Raw genomic sequence first — 26694 nt, forward strand, 5'->3', positions numbered from 1 at the left:
AACCAACAGTCTTCTCACATTACCCAAAGCAACATTATGTTTCTGGTGGCAATAAGTGAGTGAAAAATTGTTGTAATGGCAGAGAGGGTGTTGGGGTAGGGCGAGAGAATGCTCTGCTCCGGCCATCTTAACTGGTGGAATCTCTCTTGGGGACTAATACCCATGGTCAGAATTTAGAATAGCCCCTAATCACTCTGTCAAGTCTGGGGCAAAACAGCTGTATTCAGTTCTTCATCTGCAACACGAAGTCTGTGTGGGGTGGGAGTGTTAATATGGCCTATGATAAACAACATACTTCAGAAGCCTAGAAATACTCTTGTCATTTGATAGAGCGCTATGCTACAGCTTGCAGCTCTTAGATCATTTTCTTTTAATGCGTGCAAATCTGATTAAAATATATTCAGCTTAATTAGAACAATTTTTAATAATTACAATTATATCTTTCCTTGGGAATGGAAAATTTATTATTTAAGCTTGCCAGAAAAAAAGAACTCTTCTCTTATTTTCTTCTGTTGTGCTTGAGGAACAAGTATGGATTATGGTGAGGTTAAGCTCTAACCTATAACAAATCACTAGTGTCATATTAACCCACTATATTCTATGACTGTATTTGTTACCTGCCTTCCTAGGAGGAAGAGGATACAGCTACAGTACTAAAATAGGGTAGTCAAAGTCTGTTGGTATGAGGGGGCAGAAGGCGGCTCTGGGCTGGGTCTAAGGATTGGGGATGTGGGAGTGGGTGAGGGCTCTGTCTGGGTTGTATCTTGGGTTGAGACTGAGGATAAGATGTAAGAAGGGGCTCTAGGCAGGAGTGAAAGCTGCAGAGGTGCAGTACCTGGATGGAAGTTAGGATGCTGTGGAAAGCGTGCAGACTCTGGGGAGGCCCTTTGGGTGAGGGAGAGAACTCAGGATTGGCCAGGGCATGGCAGTGTGGGATTTAGGTGGTAATTAGGGTGTTGGAGGTGGTTCTGTCCTGAGTCTGGAGCTCAGAGTGGAGGGTGTGGTATGACCTCTAAGAGGGAGTTTGGGTGTGGAATGGAGGCTCAGGGCTAGGGCAAGGGGTTGTGGTACATGGGAGGTACCTGGGAGAGGGGGTGTGTGGTGGACTGGGGGTTTCGGGGAGCAGGCCAGGCTGGAGGGTGTGGGGGCAGCTGCAGAGCGTGGCTGGAGGTGCCTTACTGGTAGGAGGGAGGCAGGCAGGCAGGCAGGCAGGCAATGTGGGGGTCTTACTTCAGGCAGCTTTCATTCAATGGTGCAGCAGGGCCAACACAGGGTCCTCACCTGCCTTAGCCATGTGCCACTGCCACTCCTAGAAATGGCCACTGACAAGGGCCTGTGGCCCACTTGGAGGCGGGGAGCGGTGGCTCCATGAACTACATTTGTCTGCAGGCACTGCCACCACAGATGCCATTGGCTGCTATTCCCAGCCAATGGGAGCCATGAGGGCATCCCCTGCGGGCAAAGTGTGAAACTTCCGTGATTGCTGCTAGCTGGTGGTAGCGCTCACAGCTCCAGCTCAGTGGTGGGAGGATGCGGGTTGCGGGAGCAAGATGAGACACAACTGAGGTTCAAGGTTTCTGGCCTGCAGCATAAAGACCTGCCATGGGTCAGATTAAAATTAAGCAGTGGGCTGGAGGTTCCCCAGCCTTGGTTTAAACACTAGTTCTGTTGAGGAACATTTTGATAGAGTCTACGTAAGTAAATTAAACTATTAAAGAAAGTCAGTGTCTAATGTTAAAGGTATTAACAATATGACAAACCTATATTAGCTGCTATGTAAAATACAGAGTAAAATCTACTACATAAAAAAGGAGAAAATTCAACCTTGTGTAGAGAACCAGCACAAAGCCAATATACATACATGCAGTTTTATTCCAGTCTTAACTAACAAATGTTGGGGTGAAGCATTCCCCAAGAATACAGTTTTCAGACATTGATCAGCCAGTCTCACAGAAACTGAAGTCACTATTGGTATGTTTTTAAACCCAAATGATCTGGAAATTCTGGATTACATTAAGACACATAAGGATTTGTAAATATTGGGTCCCCCAGAATCAGCAGAGTTTGGGAATCCAGGTCCCAGAAATACAAAGCACAGTTGTCTTCTCCAATTATATTGTTGGTTTAAAATTTCAATGTACTTATCCAAATGTGTGCAAACAACTTTATCCAGAATTAAAAATCTAAATTTTTTTGTAACTACTGTAGGTAATTCTCGGAGGAGGGTGGCAGCTTGTTCCTCCAGGCTGCACCAGTGGTACTGGGGGGTGGGGAATTGCATGTGGGGGGTTGGGGTTTCAGGAGTGGGCCAGGGTGGGTGTTGGGTGTGGGCCAGGCTGGAGGGTGTGGGGGGAACTGCGGGCTGGGGGACTGTTGGGAGCAGGCTGGGCCGGAGAGTGTGGGGGCAGCTGCAGAGAGTGGCTGGAAGTGCTTGACTAGTAGGAGCGGCTTTGCCATGTGCAGCTGGAGGTACTGGTGGCTCTGGTGGAGGTGGTGACAGCTCCTCCAGGCTCCAGCAGTGGTAAGTCCTTAACTTACCTGGGGGTGGGGGGTTAGGGGCCAGGCCAGAGGGTGTTGGGAACAGGCTGGGCTGGGGGGAGGGGGAAGCTCAGCGACAGGAGAGCAGGCAGTGATGGAGGATTGAGCCAGCCTGATCCTGCCTGCCATTTGCCGCGTGTTATTTCTTCTTGCTCACATGGTCCTCTGTGAGCCCCGAGCAGGGGCAGCAGCAGCAATGGCAGCAGCCCATGGGCACTAACTGGCAGCATGGACCCCTGAGTATGATGGTGGGTGGGCGGACTGAGCAGCTTCTCCCCCATCATTCTGCATGAGATGAGGGTGTGGGATAAGCGAACACTTATAAGGGCGATGCTAAATTCCCATTAAACTACATGTAAAAGTCTCCAATTTGTTCCAAGCGCTTGTAACTTGACATAAACCAGTTGAGTTAAGGTACTTTTCTGAGGAGGAGGAGTGTCTAAGACTGGCGGCAGTTTGGGGCTCCTCGGGGGTGTAAAGCTGGGGGCAGTTTGGGGATGCTGGGAGGGTGTAAGCCAGGGGGCAGTGTGGGACCTTGGAGGAGGGATTCAAACCTGTTTGAGGGTGAGGTCTGCCAAGGTTGGGGGGGCGGGGGAGGAATTAAGAGTAAACCCTTGAGTTACCCAGGGGTTGTTCCTGCAACCCCTGCATAACTCAAATTTTCCTGCAAGGGGAGTGGAGCCAGGAACCACCATGGCTGGTCAGTTTCCTCGCTCCCAGAGTGGCAGGAGCCGGTAACCAGGGTCAGGCTGGTTCCAGTCTCCACATGGCTTGCAGGACTGGGAAACTGATCAGCTCATGGCTGGTCAGTTTCACGTTCCCACCAATGCAGGGGAGGGAACCAGGCTAAAAACCTTCTCCCTCTCTTCCCCTCAGCCACAGGGTGTCAGACAGCTGCATGTCTGAGGGAAGGGAAGGAGAAGGCTCCAGCCGTTGGGCTGTGAGTCTTCCCGGCCCCTGGCCAGGGACCCTGCAGCTGGCTCATAAGCCAAGGAAGTTCACATGTTTAGTGAACAAAGGTAGGTACGTGTGTCCCTCCTTTTAGTGAGTACTCATGAGTAAAGTACTCGTTAAACGAGGGATGGGTGTACTGGATACATATGTATTTTTAAACCCAAATCACCCAGAGTCATTTCCTCAGCTCATGCTTACATGAATTTAAAATTTATAGTTTGTTAGCTGCAAGACAGTCAGGCTTGAAAAATTTTAATCAATTCTAGTGACACTCAGCTACACAGGATGGCTTTGAAATGGCAACGCATTTATCCTGCCACTGTAGTGCCTGTTATAATTAAAAGTGTTGAGCTTTTAATGCAACACAAACAGATTTGATACATTGCAAACAAAGAAGTGAACATTAGGTCCTGAAAACAAGTCTGCATCTAGCAAATCCACCACCTTCTGTTCCATATTTTCTCTTCATAAGTATATTATTTCCTGCAGAGGATAATAGCAGCCATTAAAAGGCAGAAAACAGGTAGCTTCATCATTTGCAGAATGAACATTAGACAAGTAGTTTCATATATATAACTCTTAGTTATGAACTGATGCTACTGTTTAAAACATTTAGTCCTATTTATTGTATTTCCTAAGAAATCTGGCATGCTTACTCAGCAAGGAATAAACACGGTGTGGTTATTGCTGGATACATTCTTGGATATTACAAATGACGTTAAATGCTAAGTGGCTCCAGTGCTGTAGGTTACCTACAGACATCAGCATTTCCCTGAATACCTGAGTCCCTCACAAAGAGGTCTAAATTGATTTTGAGAGGGAAAAAAAAAAGTACTATTCTGTAGATTTTTGCTGTGCCCAGTTCAGGTCCTGATAATTCTCTAGGTTTGTGGGAGAAGGAATGCTGCCAACATGGAGCTCTCCAGGTGACAAGAAGTAAATATGTTTAAATATCCAGCTCCTATAAGGCTGCAAACTGTTTCTTTAAGTCAGTCACAGAAAACTAGGCAAGATACAGCCCCAGTATGCACTCAGCTGAAGCTCACCATGAAGCTGAGACAGAAGCTGTAAAGGAAATACTATTTTCCTAATAAAGTTACTTATCCTATGTTGGTGGTATATTTGTAAAGGTATTATGATGCCTAACTCCGATTTCAGTAGAACTATAGATTAGAAGAAACCACAAGGCTCATCTACTTGAACCATCTGCAAAGAAGCAGGATTTGTTTTGGCCACACCATCCAAGACAGATGGCTATCCAGCTTCCGCCTGAGAGCTCCCAGTGGCAGAGCTTCGTCAACCTCCCAAGGCAGTCTGATCCATTGCCCTAGAGCTTTTCCCGAGATTTAATCTAAAGCTGCTATGCTGCAGTTAGAACCCAATGCCTTTTGTCCTGCCTTCTGTGACAAGGGAGAACAAATTCTCTTTATGGCATCCTTTCAAGTATTTGATCACACCTATCACACCTCCCTTCATCTCCCCTTTCCCAAATGAAACATCTGGGGCAAATACATTTAAAAAATTTTGTCAGGGATGGTGCTTAGCCTTGCCAAGAGGGCAGGGGACTGGGCTCAATGACCTCCTGAGGTCCCTTCCAGTTCTATGAGATGTGTATCTCCATACCCAGTTCTTCAGCCCTTGCTCACACGGCTTGTATTCCATACCTTTGACCATCTGTTAAGGCTGTTCCCCCACTCTGGAACTTTAATCGCCAAAGATGTGGGGTGGGGTGGGGGGTAATACTTACAAAAAACTAACACAGTTCCTCACTAAAGATCCTCAAGGTTGCAAATTCTCCAGCCTTGGATTGGTATGGTTGTCACAATCCAACTACAAAACCCCTTTGAGGACTAGGGTGGCACACTTGGGAACTGCTTCCTCTGAGGTATCCTCAAGCTCTTACACTCCTCTCTGGAGAAGGCTTGAACACCCAGCTGCTGAGAGGAGCTGAAAATGGAACTGTGGACATGTGCACACAGACTATCCCGCCTTCTAGGACAAAAGAATCAGCTCATATTCTTAAAAGGGTGATTACGAAAAATGCATTTGATAAAACATTGGTTGGATGCTAGATGTTGCAGAGAAGCTGAAAAAAGGATTAAGAACACTGGGAGTTGCTTCTTCGGCATTTAGTATGGAAAGTTATAGTCTAAAGAGGTAGTTACATGTGTTCAGCACAGAGAAGTCCAACAGCCCCCCTAGATAAAGAAATCTGATTTCATCTGACTATACATTCCCTGTTCTACTCATATCTGTAGTTTCAAGACAGTCCTTTACTAGGCATGGGTGTTGCTGGCTTTGCCATGCCTGTCTCCTTCCTGGTCCTTTGAAGAACTCTTCCCCGGCCACAAGAAAGAATTCTCCTTCCAATTCAAAACCCCATACTCTGTTTTCATTGGCTCTCCTGGCCTCCTGCCAAATATACTTCTGCATCCCTAAACATTTCTTGGACTCTTTAGGACTCACTGTCTACAGTTTTAAGCCCTATAGGCAATGCAATTAGGGCTACGTCTAAAGACTTAACACTAAGAAAAGATTTCAGCTAACTGAATGTCTGGAATATCCAGAAAATGGTGTTACCTGCCCCCATTCACCACATTATCTTTGCCACTTGCCTCTGCATCCCTTCTAGTTTCTCTACATCCTTTTTTATACATTGGTGACCAAAGTCAGACAAACACTCTTACCTTCAAGTAGGGTTTAGGCATCTTAATACCTTTACAAAGCTGGTCCTTTATTCCCTGTTCACATTTAAGTGATTCCTCCCGTGATTGTCTACTGTTACTACTTACATGCCAATACCCACTTCATCACACAGCCAGAGTTTGGCATCATATCAACCCTTCTTAACATGGGTGTCTGGAGGTGTTGACTATGGCCCTACAAGGTTCCTTCTATATGACAAGAGTTATTACAATCAGGATCTGTAATTCCAAGCAACCTCTCAATTTGTGAGGCATCTTATATTAACCTACGTGTGTACTGTAGACCAGGTATTAGTTCCCCAGGCCTGCATAAGAGCTCTATGTCAACTTGAAAGCTTGTCCCCACTCACCAACAAAAGTAGGTCCAATAGAAGGTACTACTTCATGCATCTTGGGTCTCTAATCCAGATGTCCACCAGCCTGCAAAGAGGCATTTATATTAGAAGGATTTTCCTTCATCTCTTATCCATATGAAGTAGTCTATCTCCAAATCTTGACTAATTTGATAGCTTCATTTTTTTAAATATTGTACATAAAAAGGCACCAGTGTTAGATGACAAGCATATAAAATTCCATTTTCAAAAAGATTCAGTGTTTGTTTTGGTCAGATTTTGCAAAATGTGTAGGGTTGGACTGGGTTCTACCCAGCTCTTGTGTATCTTCTGCACCTTCCCCCTTCCAGAAAGATGTAGTCTTTTTCTTTGAAAGATCCACTTGATGCTAGCCACGCTTCTAGGAGGGATGCAAGATCCCCATTGAGTCATTTCAGCTTATCATTGATCAGGGTAGTTTTGTGCATGTTTTTGATCTGCTGAAGGCCCAGATGTAATGGCTTGACTGTTACAGCATCCTATCTTTAAGGCTATTTTCTTTTCCTCAGTTTGCTTGGTGCAGTGGTTACAGTCCACTTGTCAATTTACAAAATGCCAAGCACACATTAAAACAGGCAGATTGTGGGAGCTGCCCAGAATTATTGCAAGTTCTGACTGTGCAATGAAATAAAAATGATCTCTGCTACTGTCAGATTTGCCTCAGCACTCAACTCTATGCCACTCAAGTAAGAGCTAGGAATCTATGACCATTGCCTCCCCTGTTGAACTGATGCTTGAGACAAATGTGGAGCACCTCTTCAGAGTTCAAGTCTGTGCAGATGATATGGAGTCCCTGAGTTGTCCATGCATCAGGATACCCCTGTTCAAATCACTGATAAAACAGGTGAGGAAGAACCAATACATCTGGTGTCCAATCTGCTGCAGGAGCATCTAGAAATACTTAAATGTTAGTACCTAAGCACCTCTGGAGCTCCACTCCAAGTCTTCTGAGTTTACTCTCATAGCCTTCCCTTCTCCCACACTCACCCACAAGGCTGTGTGGCTCTTCTGTCGGGGATTGCACAGAGACAAATTTTTAGGGGAATAAATGTTTATGGTGTGAACTCTGACAGGACTTCCGTTCAGCATGCTGCTGGCAGACATGACTGTAAGTCCAATGACGGGACAGAAAAATCCAGAGCTTATCAAATAAGCTCCAGGAGCAGTCTGCTACATTATAGTTACTAGGGAGGAAAGTTAATGTCAGAATCCTTTTACACACAGGCAATATTTAGCAAGTCTGCTTCACGTCTGATTCATGATTAAGGAAGGGAATATAACCACCTAATTTGGTATTGAAGAGAACTCAATAATTTTACAGCTGAAAGGATGGAGTGGACCTTGCTGTTAACACTGGCATGTAAATGTTGCAGGGGACTTGCTACTTAGGAAAGCCTTACTAGCGTTTTATAATCCTTGCCACAGAAACTGACCTAAAGTGCCATGGACTTTTCCAGGGTGCTGCAGGCAGTGTTTTAAATGAATTGAGTTTGACAAAGGCTTATGAAATTAATAGAATCAATCAAAAAAAATCTGTGTCATGGAGTTGTGCTTCAGGCATCTAACATACCAATATACAGTGCTTCCTGTCAAGGAGCTGAATGTTCTGACTGTGTGGTATATTTTCTGTTAAAGTGTTACTTTATGAGAGGCATCAGAAGGCTTTTAACTGAGTTGCAGCCTCATTGTCTATTACAACAATTGTGCTAGAAAGGATTTTTCTGATGGGAAGATGGTGGTTTTAACCACAGTCTCGTGGCAGTAGTAAGTATCTAGGCTTGTTTTCATGCACACGAATTCTCCCCACAACCAGCTATGGCAAAGTTGAGCCAATAAGGGTATCAATGACCAGAATATTAATTATTTGAATTACTGTAGCATTTAGGCGCCCCAAATGAGATCAGACCCCCATCCTACCACTGTACAAACACAAAAACGTTCCTTGCCCCGAAGAGCTTGCACTTAGACACTAAAGATCAGGAAAGGATTATAAATAATTTTACAGATATGTTACAAACAGAAAGGAGCAGATTCTTTAGGAAACAAAGAATGGACTCCAATGGTAATTCCACTGCTGCGGGTATCTTTTGCAGGCCATAGCAGCCACAGAACCAGTGCAAGGGATAAACTGGGTGCAGCTATCCCCACTGGGCAAGCTAGCACAGACTCTAGGTTCCTTAAACCAGGGCAGTGCAGAGAATCATGAGGCCCCAGTGGGATCCTGGACAGCTCCTTTGCTAAATCCAGCTTCCGCTGTGCATAGCAGAGTGAAGAAACTTCCCCTACACCACATATTAAGTCTAAATTAATTCCAGAAAAGGAATGCTGCTCTAAGAACTAGTTCAGGGCCTTATCCACAAGCCCTTCTTTCTGGTCTCATTCAGATGGATACATATATTTTCTCTTTTTATAGCCTTTAACATTGGCATGTCTGTTAAAATAAATGTTTGTAGTCTATGCAAATTTAGCCATTTATTCACTATTTAAAAATCCTTTGAAAGATGATTTAACTGTTAAAAGCAATGGTTAAGTTCAGATCTAGAGAGTTATACACCAAAGGATCATAGAATGGTGGTCTGGAATGAATATCCTGACCTATCATCTTGAAGAGATCTAGACTTGTTTCCTGAATGTATTGTCTTGCCTAATATGGAGTTACTAAAGGGGAATAGGGTAAAGCACTTACATCCAGTTCTCAAAAAACACAGAAGACACTTTAGAGCTGAAGTCCCTTTGAAAGTCAGTGGGACTTTAGAGCTTTTGAAAAATGTACACATATGTCCACACACACTTTTAAAAAAAGTAAGGGTTGTGTGTTTGTTTGCTTGGGCATCTTATAGGTGCAGAGCTACTGCCTAAGATAGAATTCCTGTCAAAGTGACTTAGACAATGAACAATCACTTTACTGATGATACACACAGTATTTCAACAGACAAACTGCATCACAACCAGCAATAAGGCGTGGCTTCCAAGATCTAAATGTCTGTATACAGTAGGTTGTGTTCCTGGGCAACCATGCAAAAGTCAAATTTCATGTAAGTCAGAACAGGGTGTGGGAGGGGCCTTGCCACCTTTCATTCCCCAGTCCTGGCTGCACCTGGCTTCCTGTTCCTGTGAGCCACAGGGAGCCAGGAACCAGGTAGCAGCCTGGCTCCTGGCTCTCCTCCACTTGCGGGAGTCAGAGACCTGACCAGTGCTCTTGCACTGGTCATTTTCAAGTGGCGGGGAGCTAGGAGCCGGGTTGCTGCCTGGTTCCCAGCTCCCCTCTACTTGCGGGAGCTAGAAACTGACCAGCGCAGTAGTGCTGGTCAGTTTCCCGGCTCCTGCAAATGGAGGGGAGCCAGCTGCCTGGCTGCCACCTGGTTCCCAACTCCCCCTCCACTCACAATTTTGATTTACCTTATTGCAAGAAACGCGTAAGTTGAAATCGTGTAAGTTGGGGGTCTACTGTATGGAGCTAAAGAGAACTTCCAGGATCATCTGCAATTGTGCCATCTGGTGATTCTTAGTATCAGATGGGGAAAAGAATCCTCGGTTTGAAAGAACCTGCTTTTAACACACCAGTTGCCAGAAAGGTCAGATCTTCTGAAGCAACTGTAGAGGGTTTATATTCCTTCAAAATATTCTACAAGCTTTATTTTAAAAAATCTTTATGCCTGTTTTCCAGATTATCCCGTGGATACATTTTTCTAGATATAATTTACATAACATACTGTGTTCTTCATTGCTATAAATATACCAGTACTTTCTGGAACTACTCTTCACATAGGACATGACTTCACAATTGGTCCTTTTAGGCTCTTGGGCATTAGATGCACTGGGACAAACTTACGGAGTTATAAGTGATCCATGTAGGTCAGGTAAAGCAGAAAGAAGAGATCGTGCAGAGCTAAGATCCCCTCAGGGGACAATCTCAATACAAGAGAATTCTAGTACAATAGCCAGAATATTCAAAGCTGCAGAGGCACCCGAATGGGAACTTACATGATGTATTCAGTATGAAAAAGCAGAATGTTCAAAAAGTAGTCCAGTGCAAACACAAAATGTTTGTATGTACTAGAGAGAGGTACTGATAACTGGTCATCCTACAGGGTTTTTCAAATTTAGAAAGATTAAATGCTGAAAATTTAGCCTCTCTCAGGATATGGCTATATGGACAGGGAATCGTACACACTCAGACATATGAAAAAGAAAAAAATTGAGTCTGTATGTGTGAGCAGTTTTAATTGTAGTTACCTAAAATCTGCAAGTCATCAGGAAAACTAATTCTAAAGCATTGTGTTTAGCATTGCTATTCAGAGAGGAGGTCATTTCAGATGCACAGCCCAGAGCAGTTGTTTGAGCTTCCCTGTCTGCTTGTTTGAGAGAAGCAAACAAGGAGAAGCAATTTTTAAAAAGGTATTTAGGTATCAAAAGTCTTTCAGGTGCTGCTGAAGATATCATTAGGCACCAAACTCCCATTGAAATCAATGAATGGCCCAGAAAGAACTGGATTTGCAAAAGTGCTTTGGTGCCCATCTATCATTAGGAGCATATATATCATCTTAAATCTGGCTCATATTCTACGGCTGTACACAGAAAAATACCCTCTGTATCAAATTGAGAATAACACCTCCCACCTCTTTGCAATGACAACTGATGGCTGCCAAAACTGGCTTATTTCTAATCATGAGACACCAAATTCTTCTGACTCAGCTGCACAGCAAGAATTGGAATTGGGACAGTGAATATAATAGAAATAGAAAGTGGCTGATTAGAGATTCATCCTACTTGCACTCTTGGTATTGCTGTTTTAGTGACCCTTCAGCTCCTGTGTTCCCAAAAAGATCACTGTTTTGCCAATAGAGGATAGAAAAGGGCACTGGAGGGTGGATCCTCAAGGATGGTATTTTGCCAATAAAAACATATCCTTATGCATCCAAAAAACAAGGGACTTTCCTGGCCACCCCCCACCCTATCCCGGGCCTCTTAATGTTTACTACAGTTGTTCAAAATAACTAGTTAAATTTGTCTCAAGCCCTCTTTGATTACCCTAAAGATCATTACAAGGTCATTTTGTTAGATACCTTTAAACCCAATTTGCATCTCACTAATCTCCAGAGTGACACTCCTTCGCCTGTGCTGTCATTTCTTTTTCTGCTCTTCCTTTCACAATATGCTTCCAGTCAAAGACTGGGAGATATTTCTTATTCTGCATTGCCCTGTCTGAGCACAGGAAGCTGAACTAGATAGCCCGAGTGGCAAGTTCCTTTTTAGCTCAACATTTCTATGATCTAAACACATCATTAATTTTTATTTTAATTACAACAGGAAATAGCTCTGACGGTGGCACTGGTGGAAGGTGCCTCCTTGGAAGACCTGAACACCTTATTCCTATTTATTCAGGGAACAGCAGGACACAAACAGTGGCAATACAAGATTCAGAGCACTGCACCTTCATTGTGACTCAGTAGGTTTATCTACTTACCCTTCGGGTATGACTACGCAGCAGCTGGAAGCATGCTGCTTAACAGAGCAAAACAGACATGCACTCGCTCTGCTTGAGTTAGTACACTAAAAGTATCAGCTTGGTTGCAACAGTATGGACAGCAGCTTGGGCTAGCTTCCTGAGTACAATCCTGCCCATCCTCCAGGGTAGGTACCAGAGTCAATATCTAGAGCTGCTACACATATTGCTACGATCAACTTGTTTTCAGCATCCTAGCTTGACCAGCGTAGCCATGTGTCTGTATGCTTAAGTAGAAAAGCATTGTCAAGGCTGGTAAGTAGATACCCTTAGGCAGGCTGATCTAGGAAGTTCTGCAATCTCAAAGTCCTTTCAGAGTTCAGACTCTGGCTTACCTGTAGACTTTGAGGGTGCTAATAATTTTGGGGACTGGTAAGAAGTTATTCAAGTTATTTATTTAGGTTTATAAAAAAAGTCAGTCATGCTAGACTTCGAAATAATCTCATGACAAACCAGAAATTAGGAATCCTAAAAAGCCAATCAGGGAAATGAAAGTTTTGTTTCTCTGATAAATGTAAGGGCCAAGGTTTGTTAGTTTTTGTTTTTAAAATGGAGTTCTGCTATTTGTACACAAAACAGTTTCTAAGCACTTTCAGACAGCAGCACGAGAACAAAATTATAATCACAAATGACTGCATATATTGTGACATGCAGGCAAAGGTTAATGAAGATGCTAATTAGGCATCTAAATAGTTTACTGCACACATAATTTCTTCACCTGTTCAAACAACGAATAACTGTAAGCAGTGCTTTTCTTGTAAAAAAAAAAATGGAAAAAACAGTGCCAGTATTCACCCTCTGCTGGGGGCAGGGGACCCTGCAGCCCTGTGGCTGGGAGCTGGCTGGGGTGCCAAATGCTGCTGGCAGCCCCATATGTGGGAACCCTGGCTGGGGGGAGAACCACGCAGCCCCATGGCTCCCAGCATTCTCAAATATTTTAAATAGGGTTTTTTAAAAAACTGTGGAGTTACGCACTACATCAAAGTAGCCAGTAGAGAGTCTACACACATTTTCCCTTACTTCTAAGTAGGATGTGTAATAGTAAGCAACTTTGAAGTTTTTTTTGTAGTGTAGACACAGCCAAAGTGATTGAACAGCAGCTTTGCTTTACTGCAAGCCTGATGGAGGCTGAGGCCCAGGATGCTCCCTGAAGTAATTTACAGCAGTCTCAGGGCTGCTCTATATTAGGCCCTGTTACTCCTTGCCTCAAGGTACAACTTGGCATCTCTGAGATGTGGGATACGTGGCAGTGCTTCCCTTCTTCCAGCAGTACCTCTTTACACCATTTCCCCATCTTGCTCCCAGGTAGCGATGCTTCCCAGGGATTCCCCTTAAGAAAAAAATATTCTCATTTCGTGGGAGTAATGCAAAGCCTCCAGAAGGGATTAGACACTGGGTCTGAGCTGTACATGCCCACATACTTCAAAAAGGTTGAAAAGTTAAATGTTTGAAAATTAGGAACTCTCTGACTTAAATCTCTCTACAACTTTAAAATGGGATTCTCTTCTGAAAAGGAGTATGAAGAAATGTTTCCTTCCCACTATGCAGTCAGTGGATTTGTTTACTGAATTCCAAATCAGTTGTACCTGCATGAGTGTGGTGAAGACAATAGTGTGGGAAAGATAGAAATGAAGGCAGAATGTGTCATGCAGAAGCTATTGCTGCTCATGAAGTTCAAGAAGGAAAGAACCCAGCTGGACTTTCAGAACACAGACAATGTTTGCAGGGCTGGCTTTTAGCAAAATATCTACCCAAGTTCTTTGATATGAACGCTTGGCAAATAGGATTTGGAGATTAAGACAGTGAAACTGGACTCCTACAATGCCATTTATATAATGACCTTTCTTAACAGAACTACACACATTTTGCCTCCTTGTGTATCTGCATTATAACAATGTCCTTTTATTACAAGATTGGATGCCATTATTTCTGCAGGACTCCCTGCCTCAAACATTTTATGAGGAGCAAGACAGAAAACATTTCTTTTTAGGTTACCTGTGGGACATACAGGGAAATCACCACAAGATGCAGTTGCTCATGCATCAGATAAATAGATTTTCTCTGTCAAAATTATATAATTTACATTAACTACTTCCTTGAAATCATTTTTTAAAATTAAAAACATAAGCCAGACCCTGGATGTGCTGAGGTACCCAAATGCAGGTCAAGGGGACAAGGAGATTCAAAGTTACCTTTGCAATTTATCTTTGCATTAATCTGATCTTGCTGCAGCTCTGTGTCCCCTGAGCCCTGTTGGAGCTGTGCCCAATAGCTGAAAACTACCACAGGATGCTAGAATTGCATATGATGAACCATAAAGTTCAAAGACACACCAGCAAATTATGCTGCCACAGAGAAGGGCAGTGGTGTAAGAACACTTATTTCAGGGCCAAATCACTACTGTGATTACTCTTGCCCCAGTTTTCAGTCCAAAGGAATTGGCAATGTATCAGAAAGGTGCTATGATGCACTAGAGTCTATGTGAAAAATAGTTTAGTTTCGACCCTGTTACTTCTCCTGTCTCATCCACTAGATCCGGTTATACCTGCAAGCCTCACTGTGAGCACTGTTTTTTCCCCTATGATACTGTCTTGATTACCTTCCAAAAGCCTCTCTTGTGGCCAATTTTTGTCTAATTATATTAGTATAAACAGAGAAAACTCAGCTGACTTCATTGGCGTTAATCTAGATTTATACTCGCATACTCTAACAGAATTTGGCTCACATAGAAACAGGATACACCAAACTCCAGCTTTATTCATTGTGAACTGCATAGCTTGCACAATGGATGAGAGAGGCTGAGAAGAAAAAAGTATGTAACCATATAATTAAGATTGTGTCACACTGAACATTACAAAGGAGAGCAAAGCCAAGTATTGTCCGTGCAGCTTGCACAGCTGACTTCATATCCCATATATTATTCATTTAGGTATGTAGTTTTTGTATTGTGTGAAAAACCTCAAATGGAGCCACAATTAAGGTTGGTATTGGAAAATAGGGTTACCGTATATGACCTTTCAAAAATGGAGGACATCTGTGAGAGGGAGTGTACCTGTATCAGTATCTATGAACTCATGGTGACAAGTACTGGAGAGGTAGCCATGTTAGCCTATGTCTTCAAAAACAACAAGAAGTCCTGTGGCACCTTATAGACTAACAGATATTTTGGAACATAAGCTTTCGCAGGCAAAGGCCCGCTTTGTCAGATGCATGCATGTTGTATTAGTGTACTAGATATACTATAAGACATGAATACAATGTGAGTTGGTAGACACTGATACCATATGGATACCCCTGCAAAAGAGTGTCTTATTTTAATGGTAATTCTACTGGAAAAGCTACAGTACATTTTAACATGAATAGGTTTGTTAGAGCTTATATGATCTACAAGGAGATTAGAATCATTATGTACATTTCACTCTTCACATAACTATTTTGAAGTAAGTTATAACATTCACTTTTCTCTCCTGTGTTACTTGAAGTACAACCCTGAACTTCAATGATGTTATTTAATGCTGATCTCTCATGTAATTTACCATTAAGAAGCATGGTGGCTAGCTGTCTCATGACTGTGCCACTCATTCTTGTTTGTTTATGAATGATTGGCATCACCTACTCTTTATCTCCTGTGTTATGTGATCTTCATGAGTGACTGGAAATGGGCCTATTTACAGAAAAATTTAATTATCTCATTTCACAAGTGAAGATAAAAATATTAACATTTTTCCTTCATCTTGTACTGTTTGTTTTATGGTAATACGTATACTATCTTCAGGGACAAGGTAAATATTTTACTAAGATAATTCTTTACTTGTACAGCATTTGAAATTGAAACAAATGAACACAAAATGAAGTACATATTTTTCCCACATTTTAGCAGAACTGAATTTTCCTTAGTTTGAAGTCTTAGTAATTTAAAAAAAGAAAATTCCTACAGTGTTTTCCTCTTAAGTCCCATAATGTAATTTGCACAGAATCTTTACTTATGAACATTGACTGCTGTTGCACATAGTAACCTTTGGTTGGTGCACATTGGATAAGAGGGAATCGACACTATTGGTACAAAGAGGGAGCAAATATAGAATACAGAAAACTGGAAAATCTTTCATCCAGCGGTATGTATCATTGTTTCAATAAAGCAATGAATTTAAACAACCATTTAAACAAATCTCAGCAGCACTAACAGAACCTGCTCTGGTAGCTGAAAAGTGTACTGCCAGAGTTTACATGAAAGACAAAAGACTACACAACAAGCATTCTGGGAAATACTTTTTCTGTCTCTGGGAGCATTCTGGGAAATATTTTTCTACATATGAATTAATTGGCTTGGGTAATCTCTTAAGTCAATGTCTTAGGACAAAACATGCCTTCCTTCCATATCTAGCTGAAATTCATAAATAAATGTTAATAGTGTCATTCTGGATAAATATAACACAGTGGTTTTGGATGAAACATAAAGCTTATTTAAGCCAATTGAAATAATCAAGGACATATAGGTTAATAACCTTCTTTTAAACAGATACAGAAGGAGTTCATGCAACAACATAAGGCAGAGATTCCTAGTCTTCAAACACACTTAAAGGCTCTGATTTCTTCCATCTCCAGTTTCAAGACTACAATTCTAGTGTATAAGGGGACAGGAGATAAAGTAAGATGAAGATCCCAGTCCATGCAGAATGAAGTACATCAGTGAAGATTAAAACCATTACAGAAATCAGAAAGTGGCTGAAGAATGGAAATAATGGAACCATACAATTATGTCTGAGCTAGGAAGAGTAACTCCTTTGTGACTTGCTTGACCACTAGGAGTTCTATAAAACTACACTGCAAAATGAGAAACTTTGGCAGGCTTATGGGATTTGTAGTTCTGATTGCAGACACTAGTGGTGCCCCTTCGTGTGTGCACACGTGTGCACCTGTGGGCACATGTGAGACAATCCAGTTACACAGCATAAGAGCTTCATTCAATTAATACATCTCAAGGCCAGAAGAAAGCACTTTGATTATCTGCACACAGAGGGCACAGACCACCCCCAAAATAATTCCTGGAGCATATTCTTTAGAAAAACAGCCAACCTTGATTTAAACATTGCCAGCAATCAAGAAGCTACCATGGCCCTTGGTAAATTGTTACAATGGTTAATTACATTTGTCCTTATAAATTCATACCTCATATTCAGACTGAATTTGTCTAGCCTCTACTTTCAGCTATCAGAATAGGGGTCAGCAACATTTCCAAGGTGGAGTGTCAAAATTTGACCTTTTGATCTCTGTGTGCAGTCCAAGTGCCAGTGATACTTTGTAAAATCATCAATAGTCCTACTTACAACAGCTTCATCAATAAATAAATATGCAAAGCTTTATCCTTTGGGTGCTGGTGGACAGCATTAGCAGGTCTTTTGTGACTCCACAAGCAGTATGACTGAGTAAGCTTACAGCTGCGTGGGGGAGGAGGACAGGGCTGAGCTTCTACATCACATACTGATGAAAAGCAGCTCGCATACCACTTTTGGCACCCATGTAGGGGGTTGCTGACCCCTATTTTAGACTGTATGCGTATTTCCCTGCTAGATGACAAGTCTATTAAATATTTGTTTCTCATGTAGCTACTTACAGTCTGCAACCACGTCACCTTTCTTCTGCCTCTTAAGCTAAATTGATACAGCAAATAAACCTCGCAGTAGAAGAAAAGGGGTTAAAAAACCCAATGGGCCACACCCGCCATAAATGTCAGGCTTTGAGGGGGAAGAAAAGTAAAGAATCTACCTCAGTTCAGGGATGACTGGCAAAGAGGCAGAAGGTAGATTTGCGTCTCTCTGAGGGCAGGTTCTTAACAAGTGTGACAACTGGGACTACCTCTAGGAGAGCAGCACTTAGCCTGAAACCAGGACAGATGGTTGAGTAAACTGAGGAACACCCTGTAAGTGAACTTCACTATTTGACCTTAAGGACTTTGTAAGCTTAGGCCCATGAAACCTTACATCAACCCCCATCTAGGGCCCCTGAGGCCATGGCATGATGCATGGTCCACAAGGAAGTGCTACTCCAGGCAACACAGTACAGAGTGCTTGGACTACAGGGTCCATACCCCAAAGTATTGGATATAGGTAAGTAATAGACCAAAGCAGCAGACTTATGCTGTCTGCCAAGAGGTGGGGATTGGGTCTTGAAATGATGCAATAACGTCAGTTGTAGAAAGTGTCCAGTGGTTCCTGGGAATGGTTAGTTACGTTTGAAAATTCATACTTCCCCAAAGTTATAATTCTTACAAAACAGAAACAGCCTGGAATTTTTAACTCACCATGATTTCTACACGATTTTCCTGGTGATTAGCCAGACTGTGCCCAGGGAGCTTCTGCGGAATTAAGCATCTCTTTCACAATGTATTGCTGTTCATTTTTGCATTTAAAATTTTATACCCTTGAAATTCAGCTAGAATTTCTGTGTTCTTCCAGACAGATGTTTGTTTATGTACTGCCTGCTGTACTTCCACACTTTGACTTCAGTGCAGTACATGCTTGGCCCGTGTAACTTTATGGACCTTCCAAGCAGAACTACTTCCATGCTGAACTTACAGTTGAAGTTTGAGAGGGCCAAGAAGTAAATCCAATGCCAGAGAGTCGTAAAGCTGGAAAAGAAGCATGCCAAGAGGCAGGAAGAAAAGCGCAGGCTCACTGAATGGCTTGAAGACCAGGTTTCAGTGCAGCAGCAGCCGGCACTTGTTATGCAGTTCCTGGAACAGGATCAGCAGCTGAATGAGGAGGAAAGAGCTCAGCAGAGAACACTGTCTGAATACCTCATTTCAATCATGGCTGCAAGAGTACCAGCTCCTGCTGGCTCTCCACACTATAGCTTGATTCCCTGGTGACCTACCTTTAGGCCACAAACAGCTTGGAAAACTCCATGTCTGGAGGGCTCCTAAAGGCAGCTGTAGTGGGTAACTAAAACCCAGGGAGCTCTTCTTCTTGACTCCCTCTCCTGTAGATACTTCAAGCCCTGGTCCGAGACATCAAGTGCATGGAAAATGGGGAAAGGAGAAAATGGGCCATGTAACAGTAAAGGGCTTCTGTTGTGTTTTCACTTTACACACTTTGTTTTGGAGAAGTTCTATTTTAACTAGTGTTTGGGTGTTCTAATGGCAGCGTCCTTCTTGATAATGGGTGATCGAGGAACAGTTTTAACACGTCTACAAATAAAAGGTTCTCAAGAAAGCTTATTGCTATTGCATAAAGTCATCATATGAAATAAATCTGAGCAGGAACAATTATGAATTAGTAAACAGTATTCCTACAGAGAATGAGATACAGCAATCCACACTTCATCCACCTCCTTACATGAGCCTATACTGTGCATCATCCTGCACCACACCATCACAAGTCACCATGTCATTTGTAAGTACACTGCATAGCAATCAAGCATCTACTCCTCCACAAGCCCTCAGTTACACTCCTTGCCATGTCAACTAGCACCCCTTCATACACAAGCACAGTCATAGAGGTACTATTCCCTGACTTCTGTGTGGGACCACCAAGTATTTCTTACCGAATCAAAACATTAGAATTCATACTTATCTAAGTACTTATCATTTTCAAAGTGTTTTGCAAATATGGGTAATTATTTGTAGGCTCCCTCTGGCTATAGAAGCCTCTGACTTTTTACTGGGTGGATCCTTTGTCTTGCAATCTAGCTATAGAGTCTAGAAATCCCATGATGCCTTGAAAAACAGATACACAAGTGAGTGTTGCTTGTTCCTAGGTAACCCCAGGAGGAAAATTTTTTTTCTGTTTTTTCCTTATTAGCTGCATTTGACACAGGCAAAATAGGGCCCACAGTGTTACACAATAAGTCGGTACTTGAGATGGAAATAAAACTGAGTTCCCATTTCCCACCCTTGTAAGCTGTTCATTGGATCATAGCGCTTTCCTGTGATTCATTACTAGATGCTAACTATGACTGATTTCAATTTATTAAAATGCAGACTTGGAAGCAAATAGAAGCAAAATATGTATTTTATTAAAACGGTTTTACACAATACAGTCTTTTGGGGTTTGACTCCTCACTCAAGCGAAGTATTTAAAAAAAACTTACAAATTAATGAAGCCGATGAGATTTTTATCCAAGTGGGGAGCATGGAGGAGGCCTGAAGTCTGCAAACATAGCATGTTAGCCTGAATTTCCACATTTTAAAAAAGGCATTCGTTTGACAAAATCCTTTTGGACAAACAAAAAAGGCAAAACAGCAAAGGAATGCTGCAAGACCTCCATTCTATGCTCACTCATCTGGGAAGACAAACCAAAAACAAAAAACAACCTGTTGCAGATGAAGGAATTCTTATTCATGAATTAGTTGCTGTGGCATCCTTGTGTCTGGGATTAGCACCCCCTCATTCCCAGAACTATCAGACTGTGCTTTGCATACAACCAGTCTGTATTACTTTTATGTTTCTCATAAATGTTTAAGCTAATGTAAATCATTCTCTCTGCTACCTGGTAAGTACTGAATAGCAAAAAAGGTGTCAACATATGATAGTTCTTTGCAGTTGAGTTAAAGTGCCTTATATGATTTTGCCTGCCAGTAACTGACTGACTCCACTAATAGGCTAAGCCAGAACACTACTGGCTTCCAAGCCATCGCTGGCTGTTAGAGTAAGATGAATGAGAATGAAGCATCAGAGAGATTTCCCATAAACTAATTAAAAACAGGTTTACTATTTTGACACACAAGACTTTGAGTTTCAACAGAAGAATCTCATTTGTTTTGCTGGCAGAAAGCTCATCAATGTATTCCTTAAACAGAGCACCTCCCCAGAGTGACTGAAAAGCCTACACAGGAAAGGGAACCTGCACAGCACCAGAGCCTCTGTCTCATCCTCTCTGTCTGTCCAGCTGTGGCTCACCCCTGCCCAGCTCAGTGCACTAGTGGATAGGCCCTTTGTTAATACACAATTTAATAGAAAAAAGAGTAACTTTCATAGTTCTTTTGAACCACCCTGTAGAACTGAATAGAAAAATTATAAGTCTATAGACGTAGATAAAATGGTTAAAACAATCTTATTGAAGGATATTACTCTATAATAAGTTCTATGGTTATTGTAAAGAGTAGCAATACAGACCCTCTTATTTTTCTATGGATCTCCATGGACTTTATCCATGTTAAATCCTAAAGACTTTCATTCACTTGCATGATCTTCAGAAACCCTGCTTCTGGTTTGAGGATGATTTCTCTCCCACCATTCTAAATTACTATGCAACTAGTACCGATTCTTCATGTCTCACATCTTTGGCCCTAAATCACCAGAAATTTATAAGGTTAAAATATACACATTTTTCTGAAAGCTTCTTAAAACTAGACTGAACCAGTGTTTTAACTACTGGGCAATGCACTGGCTGCACTGTGGAAGACTGGGGTTCAAATGCTGACCTTGGTCTCTTAGGCCAAGAATTATTCTTTAGTGCCTCTGTCTAGTGAGCTCAGGTCGTGACATGAAGGAGGAAGCAGACTCCAGCCCTCTTCAGACAAAGGGAAGCATAAAACAAACTACTCATCCTTTGGCAACAATCTAAAAAAATCCCTTAAATGTATTGTTTTAATCCTTACATTGTTTTACAACTTTCCATAGCATTAGCAGCACACTGTCTTTCAAACACTCCCTGCCCTGACCCAATCATACTTGGGAGCTTATTTTTTTCCTGAATATTAGGCTTTCTATACATACCTCACCTAGAGTTACGAAAAAAAACAAAATCACCACTGCTGAGCCATTGTTCTCTCTTTCACTGTGCTACATTAGTAATGTTCCTAATGTTTTTGAATCATACGCTTGTTCAGTCAAATGTAAGATTACATTCCTCCCCCTGGGATTTCCGCCTTCCAGACCAAGTGCCTGACAGACTCAGATCTAGACATTTTTGACATCACTATATTCTAAATCCTGCTTCTGGCTACAAAGATTTACGATACCAGCTCATTGGCATGCAGATGTACTTCACAGGCTCTGCTTTGATATCTTCTAAACACTGGCTAATTACTTTTTAATTTAAACCACACCTGACCAGAATGCACATTTAAAGAAAGGTGAAGTGAAAGAATTCCTTGGTTGCAACTTTGAAAGAAAGTAGAGGGATGGAATTTTGTAGCTGCCCTTTTGCCTTTCTTCTGGCTGTAAATTTAAAAGATAAGGACTTGCCTACACGGTGTGGCAAAGTGCATGAGAGAGATATAACTTATAAAGCATGCTCAAATGCTGTGCTCTAAGTGCCCCACGTAGACCCTGCTGACGTACTCCAAAAGGTATCAGTTTGTGTCATGAACGCATCTGCAGGGTCTACAAATCACACCTCTTTAATGTGCTTTGCCACGCTGTCTATAACACTGACATGAGTGGCTCAGTTTTCCTGCATTCTTCCTGTCTGCCTATTGTAGCCATCAATTGCCTGTATTATATTTAGAGTGTGAACCCTGAGTGGAGACAATTGTTTGTATAGCACACCTAGTGCAATACAGAGATTGCTCTATAACTGGGGTTCCTAATCACTACTGAGGGATAAATAAGAAACATCATTAATAATCATTATTCTTATGAATTATTCACCCAGCTACAGGGAACATGGAGTCTCTTTTCCCCCCGCTAACATGCAAGGGATTTACAGTATATGGGTGACACTTTCATTCATTCATTCATTCATTGAGGAGATTTGCATACAAATCCTCCACACGAGTAGAACAGACCCCATTGTAACTTGATGTGGGTTTTTTATATGTATAAGTTTAATTTTTTTGTGCAACAGCCCACGCTGCTGGAGAGCAAAGAAGCTGTCACAACACCCAATGAGATTTATTCTAGTCTTTGTTTTTAAATACATTTAGTATCAACATTTGAAATGGAAATAATATATTCCTTTTTATTATAAGAATCTTCCCTGAACTTTCTCCCTCCTCTTCTGATATTCCACCCCCTCATCTCAATTTTTTATTTCAGTTTAAAATTTAAGCCACCACAGAAGGTAGGAATTATCGCTCATGTTTTTCTATCATCATCTCAGGAGTACAATATAGAGTGATCATAAAGAAAAGGTTTAAAAGTCATGGCATTTAGCAAACAGAGGCTCAAGGATGGAAAAGTAAAGTACGAGCTTCAGGAAAGTCAAGAACTCCTTTAAAAGCTGGTGGAGAGTTGCTGAGAAATGCATCTTTCCCATGAGTTCTGCAAGATACTTTCCTATGTGCTGCTGCAGACACTGGCTTATTGCAGCTATTACAGACCTAGCCTTATGGGATGTGCAATTATTTTTACTCTTGAACTCCCTCAGCTAGACACAGCTATTTTCATTAATGTTGTGGTAACATGCTCTATTTAAGGAATTTTGCAGTCTTAACCAGATTACTGCATGAGCAGGAGAAGATGAGTGATTTATTAAGGCTTCAGTCCAGTCCAGTCCCCTGCTTTTTTGCACAAAAAGCTATCCTGTGAGATTCTGCAGAGGGCTAGGTATTATTCTCCCATGCCTCTTGTTAACACTAAGAAGTTTCTTAATTTATTCAGTTCAATCCATGAGGATTTTTTGCCTGAGTACAGAGTTCAGAATTGGGTCCATCCAGCCAGTGAGGACTGTATAGTATAAATTCACTTGTACTTGCCTTTACAGAATCTAGATTTAATCTCAGCAGTCACTAAATAACCACACATTTCCAACCTCAGTTATGGATTTTTATCTAAAACCTCTACTTTAGGAATCAGACTCAACCTCTTATTTGGGCACATCAGGGTTAAAGAGGTATTGAAATTTCCCCTCTTTGAAGGAAACAAAGGAAACAGAGGCATGGACACAGGATGACAGCCACCGCAGGCCACGGGGCCAGGTTTGGACATGGAAAACCAAGATAATATGAATGTAAAGCAGTTGGGATGACCAGGCCCACTGCAGGGGAAGTGCACCCCACTTGCTTATGGAGCACACCTGGAATTCCCTGATGTGTCCCTCCAGGCCAGGTCAATAGGTTCACCTACAGGCATATGGCTGGGTGGCTCATTGTCAACAGCCAGTAAATCTGTCCCAATCAGCCGGGCAGCCCAACTCAATGGCCAGAGTCAGTACATTCACCCTGATCAGCAGAGTGGCCTAGCTCTCTAGTAAGAGGCAGGAGATGGGGAGGGGTAGGGTGTCTGTTATATGCCCTGGCAGAGGAGTTCAGGCCCTCCTCTACTGTGCCCATGCCCTGGACCCTGATAGTGGATGCAGCTTCAGCCACTGAACTAGCAGGGAAAAGCAACATCCAAAACATGCTGACCTAATGGCAGTTCACTCACCAGTGGTGTGGGGAGGTTGTCTCCCCTTTTTGATTTGGAGTTGGCCCACTCCTGGGTGCCTCTGGATCCCCAGGAGGCCTCTGGGAGCTTCTCCCTCTCTGCGAGGGTTGCAGTGCCACCTCTGGATCTGGGTTTTCACTGCAGGTTGCCTGGAGCAGGCAATGCACATCCCCTCTTACCAGCCATCAGCCCCAGCTGAGCTGCTCGCTTTTATACCTATGCAGCTGCAGGAGCATGCCCAGTAAGGCAGAAGGGGTGTGGCCTTCTTAGCTTTCAGGGCAGGGTTAACCCTCCCATGCCCAGTGCAGGGTAAGGGGACACTGTCACAAATAGCTTGTACATTAAAACAACACACTTGCAAGAATCACAGGACATATGCAGTGAGTGTTGGGGGTCAGATCTCCTCTAAGCAGAATTATCAGTTTGCCAACTGAAAAATAAGTGTCATTCATTTGGCATGAAATCAAAGCACACTCTTATAAATGCTCTCTTAGATGGCAGCCTTCAAACTCAAGGAAGCAAATTGTTTTCCTTCTCCCCATGAATGAAGCAGACACACAACCGTGACTGGAGGACAGCTTGCAGGCTGTGAGAACTTCAGTGCTCTTCAAGACAATGTGGGATTCCTGATCGCAGAACTGGAAAAGAAAGGTCTCTCAGTGTGCATAGGGCACAGTGTACTTTAATGTGCTCACATGCAGGGAAAAGTTAGAAAAATGATTCTGTGAAAAAGAAATTAGAAGCCAAAGTGAAGAAGATGGAAGCCACTCTTAAAAAATGGACTTGCTCTTTGCCAGCAAGTACTTGAAATTCAAAGTATGTGAAACAAGTTCTAAAGAGGACAAAATGAAAAAAAACCATAGCTCTGCAAAAGAGTAAAAAGGGATTAAAATGAGCAGAGAATAAGCTTGCAATTGAAAATCCAGTGGGAACCATACAGAGAGAAAACAAAAAACAGCTGCTGGAGGAACTAACAGACAAGGCAGAAATGGGATGACAAATTGTGGCTAGCATTTCAGATCATTCACAGAAACCAGGAAAGACAACAAGCAAATTATTTATTGAAAAAAATATATGAAACCACCAAAGATCCCGGAGGACTGTTGATGGTATAATGATTTATACTAGTCCACAGGAACCATTTGAAGAATGTCCCACCTTCACACCATTGCAAATGTGGAAAGACAAGAATTCCTTGGAATCTGGCCACAGTGCCGTGATGGCCCTACAGTTAAGTTTATTAGCCCATTTCTGTTGTATACAACTTCTTGTATCCCCTTCATTATCATATTATCTGAGCATCATCCTGTAGTATATTAAGTGGTGAAACTTAACTTCTGCTACCCATAGTTCTTTTTGTCCCTCATCCTTTACCTGGGTTGGGGGTGGGGAGAGAACTGGGATAACACTAGAATGTTTCCTTTTTGTAGGGCTTCTTCCATTTCATAGGTACATGCTCCTGTGTGTTTATATTAGAGAAGGTCAAAAGAGTGGTCATTTGAGGTAGAAGGTGATGAATGTGGAGATTGTCCTTAGTTCCTATAAGAGTTCCTTCCCATGTCTCATACTGGCCCCTAAGAAAGTGTTGGCTCAAGTCCAAATGAGCTTTACAATTTGTAGAAAGTTTATTGTTTCTGCAGGATGGAGTTGGTGACCACAGTCCCAAACTTGGTCTTTTAGGTGATATTTTTGCTACCCTGAACAGGGGCCACAGAGTATTTTGAAAGTAAGGCTGAGGAGATGGATGCAATGGCATGCGCCTTATGCATACCTAAGACACCCAGCACTGATGGTGGTTGATCGAGTGCAACAGCTGTGAAAAGATGGAACAGAGCTGGAATTCTGCTCATAAAACATTATTCAATCTGTACAAGAATGTGGGCCTGTGCAATCCCCATCCCCACAGTATCCATGCACTTCAGAATCACTCATAGATTTTATCTTCCCAACACTTCTGAGAAGTCTCCACCAAGCCCTCCAGATCCCCCCTTCCCCACATTATCATTATCTTTGTCTCACTAGACTAAACTGCAGACAGCCATTTTTCACCAAAGAGGAGTCAGCTCTTTAGGAAGCAAAACTCTGCACTTTTGGCACGGGATGAAAATGATGCATGGGCTTTTGTGCAAACAGATGATACCTCAGTTTAAGTCATATCACTATCTCCTTCATTGGCCTCAGTTACACACTGCACAGAAATGTTAGCAGGATACAACCTTGATGAGACTGGTAATGAGAGACCAAGTATGGGCACTTGATTATTAAATATTGGCTGGAGAACAGTCAGTCAATAAAATCCTCACAATCTTTGT

The 26694-nt window shown here is 42.3% G+C and overlaps 1 long non-coding RNA gene across 1 annotated transcript; it reads right to left on the bottom strand.

Moving 5' to 3' along the window:
- Positions 1 to 1860: 1860 nt before the first annotated feature.
- LOC142013185 (uncharacterized) lies at positions 1861 to 24536 on the bottom strand. Its single transcript, XR_012645576.1, has 3 exons — positions 24383 to 24536; positions 6548 to 6617; positions 1861 to 3975 (listed from the first exon to the last, which is right to left on the bottom strand). It is a non-coding gene; the product is annotated as an uncharacterized LOC142013185 (long non-coding RNA).
- Positions 24537 to 26694: the final 2158 nt, after the last annotated feature.

Source organism: Carettochelys insculpta, chromosome 5 (genome assembly GCF_033958435.1).
Source record: "Carettochelys insculpta isolate YL-2023 chromosome 5, ASM3395843v1, whole genome shotgun sequence".
Lineage (NCBI taxonomy): Eukaryota > Metazoa > Chordata > Testudines > Carettochelyidae > Carettochelys > Carettochelys insculpta.